The following is an 18303-nucleotide window of genomic DNA, read 5'->3' as shown; positions in this document are numbered from 1 at the left end:
TCTGAACTGGCCACCTTAGGGTGACCCAGTTTTGGACTGAACTCCCCTGCAATGCATGTCAAGCCAGCTGAAAGAAATTAAACTGTGGACAGAGGCACCTCAATTTTGATTGTCTCTTAGAATAAATAAATTTGGGTTCACATACTTTTTTGTTTTTAGCTTTTTGGTGAGGCAGTTGAGATTTAGTGTATGTATGTGTGTGTGTTTGTTTTTTGTTTGTTTGTAAATTGGACTACCTCTGGACACTTAAAAACACTAGAGTGTTTATCTACTTAGGTGTGACCCTAGTCCCAGAGCCCATGGATATAGGGCATACTCTTCTCCTTGCTGGAGATAAATGCCTTGCTCTTCATGAAGGACAGGGCAGAGTTGGAAAAATCTGAAGATGATGGGCATGGGATCTGAACCCCTAAAAGGAAAAGATGTTGTCTTTGGCATCTGGGCCCAAAAAAAGAAAAGCCCTGGACTTTCCCACAGGGTTAAGTCTCTAGTGTTCCCCTGAGGCTATAATCCTATCTACTAGCCTTTCATTATTGCCAGTGATTATGCCTGTTCAAGAAGTGACTCAAGAGATGGCCCCTTTAATAAAAAAAGAAATAAAACTGGGAGGGAATGACTCTCAGGGTTGCTAACTGAAAGAGAAACAATTACTATTTACATTCACTCAGAGCCAGGAGGGCCCAAAAACGTAACCATTAAGTGGTGCTTGGGCAGGGACCTATTGTTGGCCAATCAATGAGAACCAGAGCTAAATGGGTTTAAGGCTCGTCTTTAAGAAAGAAATCTAGCCAGTAAACCCCAAGATAATTAGGTGGGTTTCAGCCACCGTTAGGCAGAACACCCTCAGGTAAGGACATGTGGGGAGAGGAGACTAAAGGGAAAGGAAGGGAGGAAGAGGGGAGGGGAGGACAAGCTGAGTTGCCCAACTGGAACCAGCCAGCTGGGTCCCCATTGGGGCAGCTTGGACTACTTACAGCTTGTGGTTTGTCCTTCCTTCTTGAAGAGGACCATGAAATCAGGAAGATGATGACATGACTTGCAATTGAATTGTATTTGAGTGAGGGAGGACTGTGCAAAGGCACCAGCTTCAGTTTTTTCTCTGGCGCCATCTGGATCCAGTGGCCAGATACAGATCAGGACTACTGGAGATGGCCCAGGATGCTGTGTGAGACCTTGGCCTTTTTAAGCTAAGGTCTTTCCTAGTTCTCACTTTGAATGAAGCAATGCCCATTCAGTGATGAGGCCTATTTAAGAAGTGAGTCAAGGGATGGCCCTAATGAGGATGGGATCTGGACCCTAAAAAGAAAAAATCCTGGACTTTCCCACATGGCCAAATCTCTGGCATTCACCTGAGGCTATAATCCTATCAATTGGCTTTTCATTGTGGCCCCATCTCCCAATTCTCTGTTACCCTTAACGTAGCCTAGCCCTCTATTGTCTTACCTCTCCTATGGCCCTTGACCACTTCTCACCCTTAATCTTAGCTGGGCTCCATTCTCCCTTGGCCACATGGTCCAGGTCCCTAGCATTCTATCACCTCTCAGTCCTTGAAGACTACTTGGCCACTCCCTCCTATAGTCTTTCTGTATGTAAGGTCCATCTTGTCTCTACTAAGGTGCTCAGATTCTTACAACATAGACAATAGCCCACAGATACTCAGATTCTTTAAGAGTCTGGCTAATATGGCAGATCTTTAATAAACCTTGTCTTTGTCTGAAAGAAGGCTTGGGTCGAATTCTTTTGGGCGGGACCTGTATGTCTTGTTCTTAGGGTCCCAGCACCCCTAAACCTTTAGACCTCAACAGTCCCTTTGATTTAAAATAAATAAATAAATAAATCAAATTGGGAGGGGAAAGACCGTGAGGATTGCTGACTGAAAGAGAAACAATTACTGTTTATTTGCATTCTGAGCCAGGAGGGCCCAAAAATTAACCATTAAGCAAAATTGCACGGGTAGATACACTGATGAGTCAGTTCCCCAAGTTTCCTGTAGAGCTCGTGGTCTTTCTAAGTTTTTCTTTTCTCTGACTCAGTTCAGTCCAGCCTTCTCTTGGTCTTTTTGCTGACTGCCTTGGGGCTTCTGGTTTTTCACTATGCTCCATAGGGCCCTTCTCCTAAGTTTCTACTTTCACACTTTCAAAATCTTTACTTGCTTCTGAGATAACTCTTTCCTTTTAGACATTTCCTTAGGGAATGTCCAAATATCTCATACCATGGCTCTGGATGAGTAAGGGGATGTATAGGACCTTTTTGAACTTGGTTCTTATTGATTAAATATTTTAATCAAGATTTCTTACCTGACAAAGGTAATTACTGTCAAGCAGGCAGGATCATGGAGTCTCATCCTGACATATGAATATATTGACATGCAACAAAACTTCAGTAACTGAACATTGCTATAGGATCAAAGAGTGTTAAATATAGAAAAAAAGCTTAAAACTTATCCAGTCCAAAAGTCATACATTATTTAGACTTTTAACTAAATGAGAAAAAATTTCCCTCCCTTAATTAAATGACTGATCTTCTTTCTCTCTCTCTGTCTCTCTCTCTCTGTCTGTCTCTCTCTCTCTCTCTCAGTGTATGTGTGTATATCTAACCTTCATGTACCACAACTTGTTCAACCATTCCCCAACTGATGGGAATTCCATCAATTTCCAATTCTTTGCCACGACAAAAAGAGCTGCCATAAATATTTCTGCACATATCAGTCCTTTCCCTTTTTTAATGATCTCTTTGGGATACAAACCTAATAGTGATATTGCTGGAGCAAAGGCATGCACAGATTTATAGCCCTTTGGGCATAGTTCTAAATTGCTCTCCAGAATGATTGGACTGATTCACAACTCCACCAACAATGCATTAGTATTCCAATTTTCCCACATCTTAACTAACATTTATAATTTTCCTTTTCTGTCACATTAGCCAATCTGATAGGTGTGAAGTGGTACCTCAGAGGTGTTTTAATTTGCGTTTCTCTAATCAATAGTAATTTAGAGCATTTTTTCATATGACTATAGGAGCTTTAATTTCTTCATCTGAAAACTGCCTATTCATATCCTTTCACCATTTATCAGTTGGAGAATGACTTGTATTCTTGTAAATTTGGCTCAGTTCTCTATCTATTTTGGAAATGAGGCCTTTATCAGAAATCCTGGATGTAACAGTTATTCCCCAGCTTTCAGCTTTCCTTCTAATCTTGATTGCATTGGATTTGTTTGTGCCAAAACTTTTAAATTTAATATAATCAAAATTATCCATTTTATATTTCATAATGTTCTCTGTCTCTTGTTTGATCATAAATTCTTCCATTTTCCATAGATCTGACAGATAAACTAGTTTTTGCTTTCCTAATTTGCTTATGGTATAACTCTTTATGTCAAATCATGTATCCATTTTGACCTTATCTTGGCATGTGGTGTGAGATGTTGGTCTATGCCTAGTTTCTGCCATCCTAGTTTCCAATTTTTTCAGCAGTTTTTGTCAAATAGTGAGTTCTTATTCAAGAAGCTGGAGCCTTTGGTTTTATCAAGCAATAGGTTACTATTGTCATTTATTACTGTATCATGAGTACCTAGCCTATTCCACTGATCTCTATATATGTGTGTGTGTGTGTGTGTGTATGTATGTGTATATATCTATATCTACAGATATAGATATATATGTATATGTATATATTTAGAGAGAGTCCATTTAAGTCTAATCCAATTAATTTGAAACGAAAATACATTTCTTTTAAAAGTACGTGGTATAGGAAAGACATTGTTCAAAGTATTAGCGATACAAAGACCATGTCCTTCCCCCACGTGTTTGCATTCTGCTGGGAGGGTACATTAGTGTGGGCAGCTAGCTAGATGACCCAATGCATAGAGCACCTGACCAAGAATCAGGAAGAACTGAGTTCAAATCTGGACTCAGACAACTTACTAGCCATGTGACCCTGAGCAAGTCACTTAACCCTGTTTGCCTCAATTTCCTCATCTGTGAAATAAGCCAGAGAAGGAAATGGCAAAACATTGTATTATCTTTGCCAAGCAAACTCCAAATGGGGTCACAAAGAGTCAGACACAACTGAACAACAACAGTCACCTGACTATTAAAAAAAGGAGAAAGTAGTAATAACTAGAAGATAAAAGTCTTCCTCTGGAGGTGAATTGTACATGGGCAGAGACCTTCCTTTGAAGAAATACGACCTCTACTCTTTTGAAAGGAAATAATTCCTAGACTATTGTTCAAAAGTTGGTACAATTTAATTACTCTGACTTGATAATACATCTGTGCTATTGAACTAATGGGATACTTTTATTTATCTTCCTGACAATGGAGGCAGTAGAACCTCAAACGTGTTGCTCAAATTAAACTGGATATAGATTTTCATTAAAATAATTATGTATGATTTGAAGTAGCTTAAATTTTACAGAAACATGAATTTCATTACAATTTCTGTCTACTGAGTGGAATTTTTTCATTGACATAATTTAAAAATAATATTTAAAATTTTTAAATTTAAATTTATATATATCATATGTAATATGATATATATATAATTTTTAAAAATAAAAAAATAGTAATAGCATGTTCAAATAACAAGTCCCCTTAAAAATATTATCAGAGGAAAGAAGCAAAAAAGTAAACAAAATGCCTCACAACCTTAAGCTTTATTCTCAGCATGGATACTCAACAGATACATTGAAAAAAATCACACTATTTCCACCCCCATTTCTAAACAGCATGAAAGAAGAAAAGATTCTACCAATTCCTGGTGTCCCCTTAAGGGCTTGAGCCAAGTGCCCTAAACAAATTGCCCTTGCTTAACTCTCCCTGGAGTGTGCTTCTTTAGAATTCTTTCTTCAAATAAACAAACAAACAAACAAACAAACAAACAAATAAACCCCAAAATCTAAGAGAATTCTCTTTAGTGTGTCAAAGAAGGTAAGGACCCAGATCATGTGGAGGAATTTTGTCCTATTAATTATGAGAAACATAAAAACATGTAAATTTTATTAAGAGAATTTCCACTGGAGGCCTAAACATCCTCAAATCAGACCATGTTTTAATATGTTAATGTGATTGTGACCTTGACTAAAAACAGAGGAAAAAGAAAAGAAAAGGAAATGTTACCCTAATGAAATAATGAGAATGCTATTATGGTACAAACTTATGGATATTGAAATGCCTCAGATAATATTTTCTGAGTATATTTTATTTAGTCAGAAGTATTTATTTTAATTGAATCTAAAATTATTAATTTAAACACCAGTATTTGGAGCTCACACTGATTAAGCCAGTATAATAGATCATTTTCATAGACATGAATCAAACTAATAGATATTAAATATGTTCCTTTATTATTTCCCTAAAATAGAAATGTGACACAGTATTAAATGGCCACAGGGAATACTAGTATAAAAATAATGCTTGAGTTTTTAAAAGAAAACATAAGAACCTATGTATCCATATGATGGGGTTGGAATCTGGGCCCCAGAAAGGAAAAACCCTGGACTTTCCCACATGGCCAAGTCTCTGGGGTCCCCTGAGGCTATAATCCCATCAACTGGCCTTTCATTGTGGCTACACCCAATCTCCCCTCCATTGTCTTACCTCCCTATGGCCCCCGGCCATTTCCTACCCTTAATCCTAGCTAGGCTCCATTCTCCCTAGGTCAGGAGGTCCAGGTCCCAGGAGTTCTGTTCACCCCAGTTTACTAGCCACTCCCATCCAGATCTCCTTAGGCCTTTCCTCCCGTCACCCCCAAACTGCTTGACTACTCCTAGATCCCTCCCGCAGTCTTTCTGTATATAAGATCCATCTTGTCTCTGTTAAGATGCTCTGATTCTTAGAATCTAGCCAATAGCCCATAGATGCTCAGATTCCTTAAGAGTCTAGCCAATATGACGAATCTTCAATAAACCTTGTTTTTGGCTGCAAGAAGGCTTGGGTCAAATTGTTTTGGGCAGGACCCAGGTGTCATGATTTTGGGATTCCAGGACCCCTAACCTCTAGAGTGCATCACATACAAATGTTTCCCTTTAATCAAAGTTAAGTCATAATCATTTACTAAGCATCTTATAATCGAGGTTATACAATCTAGTCATTATATTCCAATAATGTTATTTTCAGACTTTACAGTAATCTCAAGCAGCAAATTTCTATTCTGTAAGTTTGAATTTAGGTTATGAAAAATATTAAAACATTCAGAATCAGTATTTCTGAGCAAGGTCATACTACAAAGTAGCATTCTGGGTCAGAACCAGTTAAATGTACAGTATTGAAAGGATTTTCATATGGCATTTGGAAATTGATTCAAGGTAAGTACAACTACTTATAAAATACATTCCAGGCTCCATGTTAGTTGTTGTTTTTTTTTTTTTGTTTGTTTGTTTTGTTTTGTTTTTTAACTGGATCTTTAATTTAATCATTGTTGGGAGCTGTAGGGGAGGAACTTACTTTCTGTTTAATTTAAAGTTTTATAGAGTCACCTAGGGCATTGAGAGATTAAGTGTATTGACCTTCTTCACACAGCATTTCTTCAGCATTTCTCAGACTAAAAGACTTGAACCCAGGTCTTGTTATTCCTTGAAAGCAAACCTCTCTGATCACTGGCCCTCCAAAAAGATATTGTCCTTGGTGATTTAATCCATGAAATTCTGGGAATCCTGCTGTAGAATCCAGTCTACTGATCAGCAAATGTGTCCTACATACCAATGTACTTATCAGTTCCCAACCAAGTACATTCTACCCTGCTCAACTTCTTTCCATCTGTCTTGCTCCCCATACCAGTTTTAGAACCATAACCAAATCAATATTGCCATTGCTATGGGGAAGTGTATCTCCACTTCCAATATTGACCCTATTGAATATTTCCATGACTTCATAACATAAAACACTGTTTCTTGACCACCACTGTTGTATCTGTCTATGTATGTACATATGTATCTATCTATCATACACACATAGTATATGTGTGTATATCTCTGTGAGGAAAAGGTTTCTTGTTGGTTTCTGATTCTCTTGTGTATCTACTCTGTCTCAGCTCTAGCCTGGTGTATGCTAGATCTTTTTTAAGCTTCTTTCCACTGTTGCAACTTTTCCTCCCTATTATCTTCTTTACTCCTGGTAGTACTAGAGATGGATCTCTTACTCTGTATAGCAGCTAAATTACAAAAGTTCCACATACCCCAAGGTAATTATTTAATTTCCTTACATTTTTTTCGTGAGCCTGGCCTTGTATACATCCAATGTCATCTCTGAACTGGTCTGAGTTCCCTATCTTCACATCTTCCTAATTTGTAGACCTAATTTGTAGTAGCCAAAACTCTATGGGCAAATTCACTTTAAACTTTCTCTGAAGTTTTTTGTTTTGTTTTGTTTTGTTTTGTTGGAGCCAATAACAATAAAAATAGGGCTATTTCTCAATATTAGGGGAATTGAGGTGGTAGAAATATGTCTATTAAAAATCACACATCATAAGTTAACATTTTTTTTAACAACGTCAGCATCATTGGAGTAAATATATAGGATCACAGATTTAGAGCTAAAAAGGATATTAGAGGTTATTTAATCAGATCCCTTCATTTTATAAATGAAGAAATGGAGACCCAGAATGGTTAAGTGACTTGCTGGATATCACATAGGTCATAAGTGATAGAGGAAAGATTTGAAGTGTCTCAGCAGCAGCCACTCCCCTCCCCCAAACCCTTTCCACAGACAGGCTAAATCAAGTTGAAGATAACTGAGGGGTCTCAAACCCATCGGTGAGTTAGGGGTGAGTTAGTTAGTTAAGACTTCCCCTGATGGAATGGGCAGATAAGAACAATTTGTTCAAACGGCCATGAAGGCAGCTGAAGTAGGTGTTGTGGAGAGCTTAGTGCTTGATTCAACATCAAAGATACCAAAGTCATCCACTGCATCTCCAGCCATCACCAATTGTCTTGGTTCTGTCCTGTACTGTGATGACTTTGGAAGAGACAGTGAGGCTAATGACTTTGTGCAACTCTGCCTCACTTAAATCCAATTTATGCACAAATCAAGAGACATCACCACACGATTTTACCATTTTTGCCTATCTCAAACTCCTGTGGAAACAGGCAAGTGATGAAGCAGCATGTGCCAATACACTGGGAGGTGTAGTCACAACCTTGCACACAGGTAGCCCAGACCATAGGGTCATCTCACTGGGAGCAGCAGTGGAATTCCGCAGCCCCCTGGGCATCTGAACAACCTTTTTAAGGAACAAACTGTTCACCTCCTGGTGGGAGGAAGGGGCTAGAAAAGGTGCCCTAAAAATTGTCTTGCATACCCAACCCTGGCCTGTTTACTGCCTTAGGTGGGGATCCCACCCTGTGGTTGAAACACAAACAAAATGTACAAAAATTTATGCAAACATGAATGTACAACGTTAGGGAATCCACCCCAAATGTTTATATAGACTACTTGTGCTGATCTATGGTAGAACAGGTGGACACACTGTAACTTCACTGTAATACAGTGATGCCATTTTGGTCTTCTTTGAGAACGAAGGACCACAACCAACCAGGCAAACTGAAATTCAAGTTTCTTGGAGGTCAGAGCATAAGACAAAACCAGAATAAAAAAGAAGGGAGAAAATAAAATTATTGTGGGGATCAAGTTAAAGGGTTTAATACCAGTATAACAGAAAGAAACTGAATTCTGCACAGAGTTCACACAATTTCTAACACTTGATTTTGCACAGTGTAGTTTAAAATAATTTTGTTTAAATGTTTAGGCATGGATGAGCCTTCAAGCTTCTTCTAAATGAGTTGCAGCTGGAAGAAATCCAATCCTTACCAGCCGCATTCCCCTCTGAGGAAACAGCCACCTCTCTCAGCAACATCAAACATAAACTGTATTTGTTTAAAAAAAAAAAGCCTCAGCTGTATTAATTCATACTCATTCTTCATGATAATGAATATCTTTAAATAATTTCTTCAATGAACTTTCTGCTATCATGTCTGGTATGTCTGATTTCCTAATTCAACAGTACATTCCTCAATGGCATGAAAGTTCACAGAGTAGAAGTGCTCATTTCTTTTTAGATTTTTAGCTCTGTGATTAGGAAAACATGTCTCCAAGCTCTTACTAATATGAATCTTACAAAATTAGCCATTTTATTTTTGTTATATCAAACTAAATTTCATCAGAAAATTAAAACAAAATAGGCAACTTTAATTTCCACAGAATACTTTGATTGTTTCTAGTCTAGATTTTCAGACTATCACACTACAATGGCTTTTTCTGAATTTGATTTTATTCTTTTTACTATGACCACCAATTAAAGCATTATATTAAACATCAAATTAATGGTTAGAATCTATTTCAGGGAATATTTCTGGTTCATGTTCCTTTTGTATCATTTGAAATCAATTACAGAGAAACCTGTCATAAATAGTCCCATCCAAATGCAGATTTCCTGGAGAGAAGTTGGTTTTGAAAATGAAATACAAATTCTGAAGTTTTCCTTATCTATAAAAGGGTCAGTCCTAAGCAAAGTGGTGAAGTTTGACATCAGAGCTCCTCCATTCCCCTTCCATTTGCCATCCTAACCCCAAATTTCCATTTGCCACCCCAGAATGGCATAACTTGAGGCAGCATGATAGATGTCCAGAGGCTTCAACTAGGGTATGTAATTCTGTTCTGTTCTTTCTTCAGTGGCCCATATTACTGTTTCTTTCTTTCTTATGAAATAACATCTAAAATTCACAGACTTACTGGTATTATTATTATTATTATATAATGATTCATTTTAGAATTTTCTGATTCATATAAGCCTGATATTAATAAAACATTACATGACTTTAAAATATGCATACAGATATACATGGATTCTTCCTGAGTTCAAATCTGAACTCTATGTGACCTTGGGCAAGTCACTTAACCATGTTTGTCTCAATTTCTTTATCTATAAAATGAGCAGGCAAAGGAAATGACAAACCACTCTTGCAGTCTGAAAGGTTGAGACCCCTCAAACACCAGAATACAGGAAAGTGTGGTCTCGAATGAATTTACAGACTCAAGCATTCTTTAAGTCAAATTGGCAAAGATTTATTGTTATGCTTTTCGGCAGGCAAGGGGTCTGAGGATGGTTCTGGGGTTTATATTGAAAAGGGCATGGGAAAGGAATACCAGGGATACTGATTAGGTAATCTACAGGTCCACGTGTCTTTGGGAGTTATGGATGGGAAAGTGTAGGGTGTATATCAAACATTGAGGGAGTTGTTAGAGGCATGGACTTTGGGGATCTGGCGGGAGGAAGAGTGCTTGGGTCAGCCAGGGACAAAAATCCTTGGGCCATGCACCCTTCTCTCTGTCCTGATGAGAGAATGCGTTCTGCAACAAAAGACAATTTTCTCACAGGACAAGAGCCTACTAAAAAATTGAGTGGCTTCCAGAGACATGATCTGAGGCTGGGTCTGGGCAGCCCATCACTCTCTCACTCAGCTTTGTGTAACTGCACCAGGGAGAGAAATAAGCGTCTTGCTGAGGCCCACTCATGAGTAATTGCTAGGCACAGTGTCCTTGGGCTGGGGAGAAACTGCCAGGGATAATGTTTCTGAGGGTAGAGAGAAATATGGTCTTGGAATTGGGGTCCCAGTACAAGTGAGCACCCCATCACCACTACAATATTTCTGCCAAGAAAACCCCAAATTAGTTCATGAAGAGTCACACACATATACAAAAATACTGAACAACAAAATACATAGATCATTTAAAAACAATGGACAAAATGAAATTAAATTATGAAAATGAAAATTCTTTATAAATATAACATGAATGTCTTACATTTGTCTAGATCAGAGAACCTGTGGCCATATGTGACCTTCTTAGGTCCTTGGGTTTGTCCCTTTCACTAAGTACAAGTTTTATAGAACAAATTCTTTTATTTATTTATTTTTGTTGAGACAATTGGGGTTAAGTGATTTGCCCAGAGTCACACAGCTAATGAGTGTTATGTGTCTGAGGCCAGGTTTGAACTCTGGTCCTCCTGACTCCAGGGCCAGTGCTCTATCTACTTCCCCACTTAGCTGTCCCAAAATTAACAACTCCTTTTATTAAAGGGATTTATTCTGTGAAGTTTGGATTCAGTCAAAGGGCCCCACTTGAGGAGCTAGAGGGCCACATGTTTCCCACCCCTGGTCTAGAGCTTTTCAAGTTCCAAAGTACTTTCATGTCTGTGATCTCATTTGATATCCATAAAAACAATGTGGTAGTTAAGGCAGCTTCTGTTAATTCCCTTTTGGCTTGTAAGAAACCTTTTCTGGAGAATAAATTGTTTCACCTGATATCACTTTGGCTATTACTAGGAGGCCTAGGACAAAGACTGAACTAAGACTCAGGTTTTCTCACCTACAGCTTTGATTTCTTTCTACTACAGTACCCTTTGTCTTTACCAGTTTTACCTCCTATTCCCTGATGTACAGGCTAGCTCACAGCTTAAGTGATCCAGTAAATGAATCTGCCACCTGACAGGGATGCTATAAACTCAAGATGCAGAGTGAGGCATACATTTTCTGACACTGGCCAACAAGGGAATTTGTTTGTTTTGGTTGACTATACATATTTGTAAAAACAAAGTTAGGAGAAAGAAAAAAATAGATTTTTTTAATTAAAAAATAAATAAAATCATTTCATTTTAAAGTAATTAATTCAAGGGGAGTTGTAAACGCTTTCAGCATTACCACTGGAGGAAGCATTTATTCTCTACTTAAAACCCCTACTTTATGCTTGCCTCTGGGACCAGGTGCTTTTATTTTCTCTAAGTAGAATAACTAACTTAGAAATTCAGGCACCTGGGGGTAGGTAGGAGGGCTCAGACACTTCATAGTATATTAGCTTTCTAAAACTGTTGGAGCTAGAAGGAACCCTAGAGATATTTAATTAAAATCCTCATTTTGCATGAAGCACTAAGACCTAGAAAAATTGAAAGAATGTTCTTTCTATGTATGACCTTGTATAATTCATTTCATATCTCTGAGCCTTGATTTCCTTCTCTGAAAAAGGACATTGAATCATATGAGCTTTAATGTTCCTTTCATAGCTCGAGATCATATGACTTACTCAGTATAACAATGAGTTTGTACCTGAGCTAAGCACAGAAATCAGGCTTTACTTGGTCACCTCTGTACAGCGTTTGTATTTATTTGAAACTATTGTAGAACTCCTGATTCTTGAGAAAAAAAAATATTTTGTTCATTTGTTTCAGTTTGTATATTTCTTCACCTTAGGGAGGATTCCCTATGTTTTACCTTTACCTTTTATATTCAATTTGTGTAAAATATTTTGACAATAAGTCTTGAAAGTGTTCAACTCTGTTGGAAAAAAAAATGCAATTAGATGAAGAAATACAGGTTAGAAGCAGCAAAATGGGACCTGAAGAAGATTACAGATGTACATAAATGGCTCTTAAAGCTAACATTTGGAGGTAGGGGAGAAACAAGCACATATTAAGTATCTGCAAGGTGCCACTTTGCTAAGTGCTTTACAGGTATTATCTCACAACAACCCTGTGAGGGAGGTGCTATTATGATCCCTATTTCACTGCTGAAGAAACTAAGACAGAAGTTAACTTACTTGCTCAGTCATGCAGTTAGTACACAGTAACAATATTGTTTTAAGAACGACTTTGAGAGAATAAGTTATTTTATCTATTATAAACACTCAAATTGACTATAAAGGTTGTATAAAGAAAGACTGTGCATCCAGAAAAAGATGTGACGAATAGAAGTATAGAATAATTATATGTGTATATATCTATGTCTGTATCTACCTATCCATATATCTAGGGTAGAGAGAGGAGGAAAGAAAAAAAATTACATAATTTTGTTGAAAGGAATAGCAAGTTGTGCATAGTAGATTCGCAGTTTCATAGTCTTTTTTTATTGTATTATGATGGAAATGCTCCTTTTATTCCATAAATTAAAAATAAAATTTTAAAAAAGTGTCAAGGGGCAGATTTTTACTTGTCTTCCTGAGTCTAAGCCTATTGCTCTATCCACAATGCCACCTAGTTTCCCCTAAATTGATTTTTTAAGTTGTTATGTCTTTATAAGTTAAAGTGTTACCTTAATATTTTTTTCTTTCATAATAGGGCCAAATGCATGTTAATGGAAAATTATTTTGGTACTATTTAAGAGCTATATGGTTGCTGATTTATTGAAATTTGTAATTTGATTACTTTAAATGATGCATTATTCCCCACATAGACAGTTTCTAAAACACTGTATATTTCATAAATTAAAATAACACAGGAAATAAAACTCAAAACACTTTATACCAACTGTCTTTATACCTTGTAAAGGAACATCTGTTTATAAACATAAAGTTTTAAATGACATACTGCATTTTTGTAATAATTATGTAAGACAGATTTAGATGTGTTTTTAAAAATGAATCCAGAATTTAGTGCTGTAGTATTTAAAAACACAAATGACAATTAAGTATAAAAAAATTAATCAGTACTTAACAAATATAGGAAAAATATGCCTGTGGTGATAGCTACAGAAGCTGTCTGCTTTATATTATCCTTTATGTTGTTGTTCAGTCCTTTTTCAATTATGCCCTGTTCTTCATGACCCATTTTGGGGTTTTCTTGCCAGATACTGGAGTAGTTTGCCATTTCCTTCTCTAGCTCATTTTACCAATGAGAAAATTGTGCAAACTGGGTTAAGTGACTTGCCCAAGGTCACATAGCTAGTAAGGGTCTGAGGCCAGATTTGAACTCAGGAAAATGAATCTTCCTGACTCGAGGCCTGACCCTATCCACCATACCACCTAGCTGCCTAATATCCTTTATAGATTCCCATTTTTCACTTTGTTTCCCATCAACCCACTGTTCTATAGCTAACCATTGCTCAGTGCAAAATAAAAATCACCTTTTCTTTATTTGGACACAAAACCAATTAAAAAAGTACAAACAGCAAAGGAGTAAGATTTTACAAAAAAGAAAACTTTAAAAGAATACAAAATTCTGACTTGGCAGGCAGCATTAGGCCATTGAGGACATGGAAGTAGGGAGAGGAGGGATGGTATGTGAGTATGATTTGATGATGTACAGAGAGTAGAGAATGAATAAATTTACCAGTTTACCAATGGCACAACAAGGCAGGTACATTTAAGCAAATGACAAATTATGAAAAGGCACATCACTCTTTAAGAGGAACAATGAACCAGGTAATACTCCAACTGCCAAAGATCATAAGTAATATGGGGTAGCAATGTATTTCATTTACAGTTTGTCTCCCACAACTAGAAAACAGCACTACTGCCACAGGGCTCCCACATTTCTGTATTCTACTATCTGGGTTCTCATCATCAAATGAAAGCATAGAAAACTACACTTTCCAGCAACCAATGTGACTGATATGGGGTTGCATTCTACTTTATTTTTAGTATAATTCATATAATTTAAGTGAACTTAAACATGTATCCTATATAGAAAATATGTCAGCATGTTTATGGTCCATTTAAATTCAAAAGCTCCTCAACCCAGCTCACACTTTTGTAAACAAGTCATGTCCACAAGTAAGGCTACTTAGCATGACACTTAAATTTGAAACACATTGCTTCAAGAAGGAATCTCCCTTTCAGGGTTCTAAAGAGGAACCTTTGAAATGTTGGAGATATTTCTTCAGTGCTTTTGAATCAAATGTGTACTCCTCTATATCAGCCATCAGTGATTAGCACTCCAATTTATTTAAAAAATTAATATCATTTAAGCATTTCAAAGGCATATTTAATACAAGATAAATGAAGATTAGTTCTGAAGCATTTCCCTTCTGGTGTACTTACATACATCAGGTACAGGAAGAATTATCATACTCTTCCATCTATGATCTCAATCCTCAATCTAAGTGTGTCCCCACTTAAAGCATTTGCTACAAAGCACTCTTGCAACCAAATTAAATTCAAAATGTAGCATAATTAATATTGTTTTCATCTCTGCTATCCCTGGGCTGGGTTAAGCCAGTTAGTCCGTGCCTCTGTTGCTTCCTCCCCGTGCTCACCTTGTTACAAATTGTAGAATGGACTCCTACCCTTAGACTTTGGGAATTGGCTGTTTCACCCTTTCCAAACTCATAAGACTTTAGTCATTTCTGATATTCTTCCACCTGAAAGTGAGAAGGAAGAATAGCCACAAACAATCCTGCAGCAACAGCAAAGCCAGAGGCTGGAAGGCCAAATGTTCGTGGCCTTAATGGATAAATGAAGACCGACGGTCTCTCTTTCCAATAAGGCTTTACAGAAGTACTTACTTGAACACAGCCAGGCAGGAAATGATTCTGGGATCATTTTGCCCTTTTATGTTTCTAGAAGCAGGTTCCCTAGCCTTTTCCATGTTGGCTGGCAGCAAGCCAAACATTCTGTATGTGCTCAGTGGTTGGAGTTCCCTTTGACCAGGCACTTGTTACAGGCAGATTAATGAATAAATTTTATAAAAGTTTAAATTAAGCAATTAATTTCAACAAGCATGTACTAAGCATCTATTATATACCAACCAATATGCTAGGTGCTGGAGATAAAAAGAACAAAAGGAAAAGTCCCTGATCTCAGTGAATTGACATTCTGCTGGGCAATACAACATTTATACAGATAAGTAAAAACAAGATCATTTAGAAGGCAAAAAGTACTAATTACATGGTTCAGGATCAGTAAAGGTTTCCTGTAGAAGGGGGTAAAAGAATTAATGCTTAAATCTAAGGATTTTAAGATTAAGTCATATCTTTTTTTTTTTTTTTTTTAGTGAGGCAATTGGGGGTAAGTGACTTGCCCAAGGTCACACAGCTAGTACGTGTCAAGTGTTTGGTCTGAGGTCGGATTTGAGGTCGACTTCAGGGATGGTGCTCTATCCACTGTGCCACCAAGCTGCCCCCAAGATTAAGTCATATCTTAAAGGAATGTGTTTCAGATATAGGGCACAATCTGTATAAAGCTGTGGAGATGGGAAATGGAAGGTAAAGTTCAGAGAGCACCTTAGTGGACTACTTTGGCTGAGATTCAAAATGTGTAAAGTTGAAGCAGTTGAAAATCCTCTGGAAATGTGGGTTAAAACTAAATTGTGCATGGATTTAAGTGTCATGCTAAGAAGCCTTTTATATGCAAAGGCATTGAGGGACCAATGAAGATTTTTGAGGATGGGAATGACATGGTAAGACATGTACCTTAGGATGATTATTTTGTCAGTCAAGTCAAGGCAATAAATTCTTAAATATTTAGTAAGTGTCAGGCACTGTGCTGGGGATACAATTATAAGCAATAACAAAGATAAATCTCTGCTCTCCGGGGGCTTATCTTCTAATGGGGAAAGATAGTATATAAAAGGGAGCAGAAATGCAGGGATGAAGAGGATAAAGAGAAAGGCACTGGGGCAGCAGCTACATGGAGATAAGAGGAGAGCTCTGAAGACACAAGTTCATGTAAGAAATTCTTAAAAAAATCCTAAACCAAGTTAATAACACCTTTAATGAAGAGGTTGGAATTAAATTAGTGGCAGTGTGAGTTAAGAGAAGTACACGAATGGGGATGTAAGATTTGTTGTTAAGGTAGAACTGATTTTAGCAATTAATTGGTCATGGCAGGGTGGAAAGAGAAGAATTAAGGATGATTCTGAAAATAAGAATACTCATTTGTAGAAGTATAAGAAGAATGAGGTAGAGGGAAAGATAGGATAGGAATCATGGTGAGAAGTTGATTATGATCATTATTATAGGTAGCTGGGATAAAATAAACATATAGGTAAATAGAGGATACAGTGGATACAGCAGAAAAGTTGAAGATGAGTTCACATCCTGCCTCAGACAGACTAGATGTGTGACCCTGTTCATACCACTTAACCTTCTGTCTCAGTTTTTTCATCTATTAAATGGGATGATAATAACACCTGCCTTGAAGGATGTTGAGTTGACATGTACTCTGTAAACATTAAAGTGCTAAATAAATGCTAGTTTTTATCAAAATTATCATCATCCTCATCATCATTAAAAGAGTTAAGGAAGTTGCTGAACTTGGAATTCAGAATACCTGAGGGTCATCAATCTGTACAAGTTATGACGGAAGGGTTTACATAGTAGAGAGGAAATCTGTTAACCAGGAACTAATGTTTATGTGACAGGAAGGAGAATGACCTTCAGATTTAAAGTTAACAGCGATAAGCATTTGGATCAAGTGATTTAAATGGATCCAGTGAATCTCAAAGGAGAGCTTTCTGTGTGATGATGGCAGAGTAATGAGCTGAAAGTAGCTGGACTCCTCCTAAGAGTGTTAAGGACTATGACAGAAGGAACACAGAGTTCTGGAAAATGTGGCCTTGGAAGCAGTACCTTGCAGAAGGAAGCAAGTTTCTGAGAGTGCAAGAAGATAATTAATAAAAGCTATTTTTTTTTTAATAGAACATTAAGGCTGGTGAAGCAATTTGCATACATTATCTCATCTGATCCTCATAATAATCCCATGAGTTGGATTTATTATCATTTTGATATTAAAAAGGAGAAAACATAATCGTAAAGGCACCATGCCTTTGCACAGAGTATTTGCACAATGTACTCAGAAGTATTTGAGGAAATATTTGAACTCAGGTTTTCATGATGCAAAGTCAATATGCTATAGTATGTAATCTCTCGGTGTGTGGGAGGAAGAGGTGGTAGAAACTCTAAGATTGAGCATGTTCGATAATATTGTACCATTAATTCAAATCTGATACTTTTGTTATAGGATCATTGATTCTATAATTTCAAGGACCTATTTCAGTGCTTTAAAGTAATGATTTAATTAGCATGGCTGTTCTCTTCACTACACACTCCACAGTCTCTTTATAACTTATCAGATAGACTCCATGAATTTTGGCCTAAATAGTTATAGTAGCCTATCTTCTGTTGATGGCCATATCTGACTTTACTAAGGCTGTTTCTCAAACAATAGACAGTCCATTGCTCAGACCAACCTCAAAACCTTTCTATCTTGGTGTATTAGAACGCAGGACTATCTTCATGATATAATAAAGCATGAAGACAGTACTTTAATGGAGTAAAAATAAATGATATAGTTTGTAAAAATGCCAGGCAACGAGACTATCAGTTGATGCTCATTGTTCTTTACATTCTTTATAGATCCAGAGGGCTCTTCTCCCCCACTTCCTACCCTCTTTGGTCTTCTTCCCTTATCATACAGGATATTATCTCTGTCTTTGGATCCTTGTCCATTAGATGTATCTACAGTGAAAATTGTCTACTTGTATAGATTCTTAAGAAAAATTAACTTTAGCCTCATTTCTGGACTATTTGCTTTGTATAGCTA

Source organism: Vombatus ursinus, unplaced genomic scaffold (genome assembly GCF_900497805.2).
Source record: "Vombatus ursinus unplaced genomic scaffold, bare-nosed wombat genome assembly UNPS02014791.1, whole genome shotgun sequence".
In the NCBI taxonomy this organism is placed as follows: domain Eukaryota; kingdom Metazoa; phylum Chordata; class Mammalia; order Diprotodontia; family Vombatidae; genus Vombatus; species Vombatus ursinus.
Note: the sequence above shows the minus strand (reverse complement) of the source record.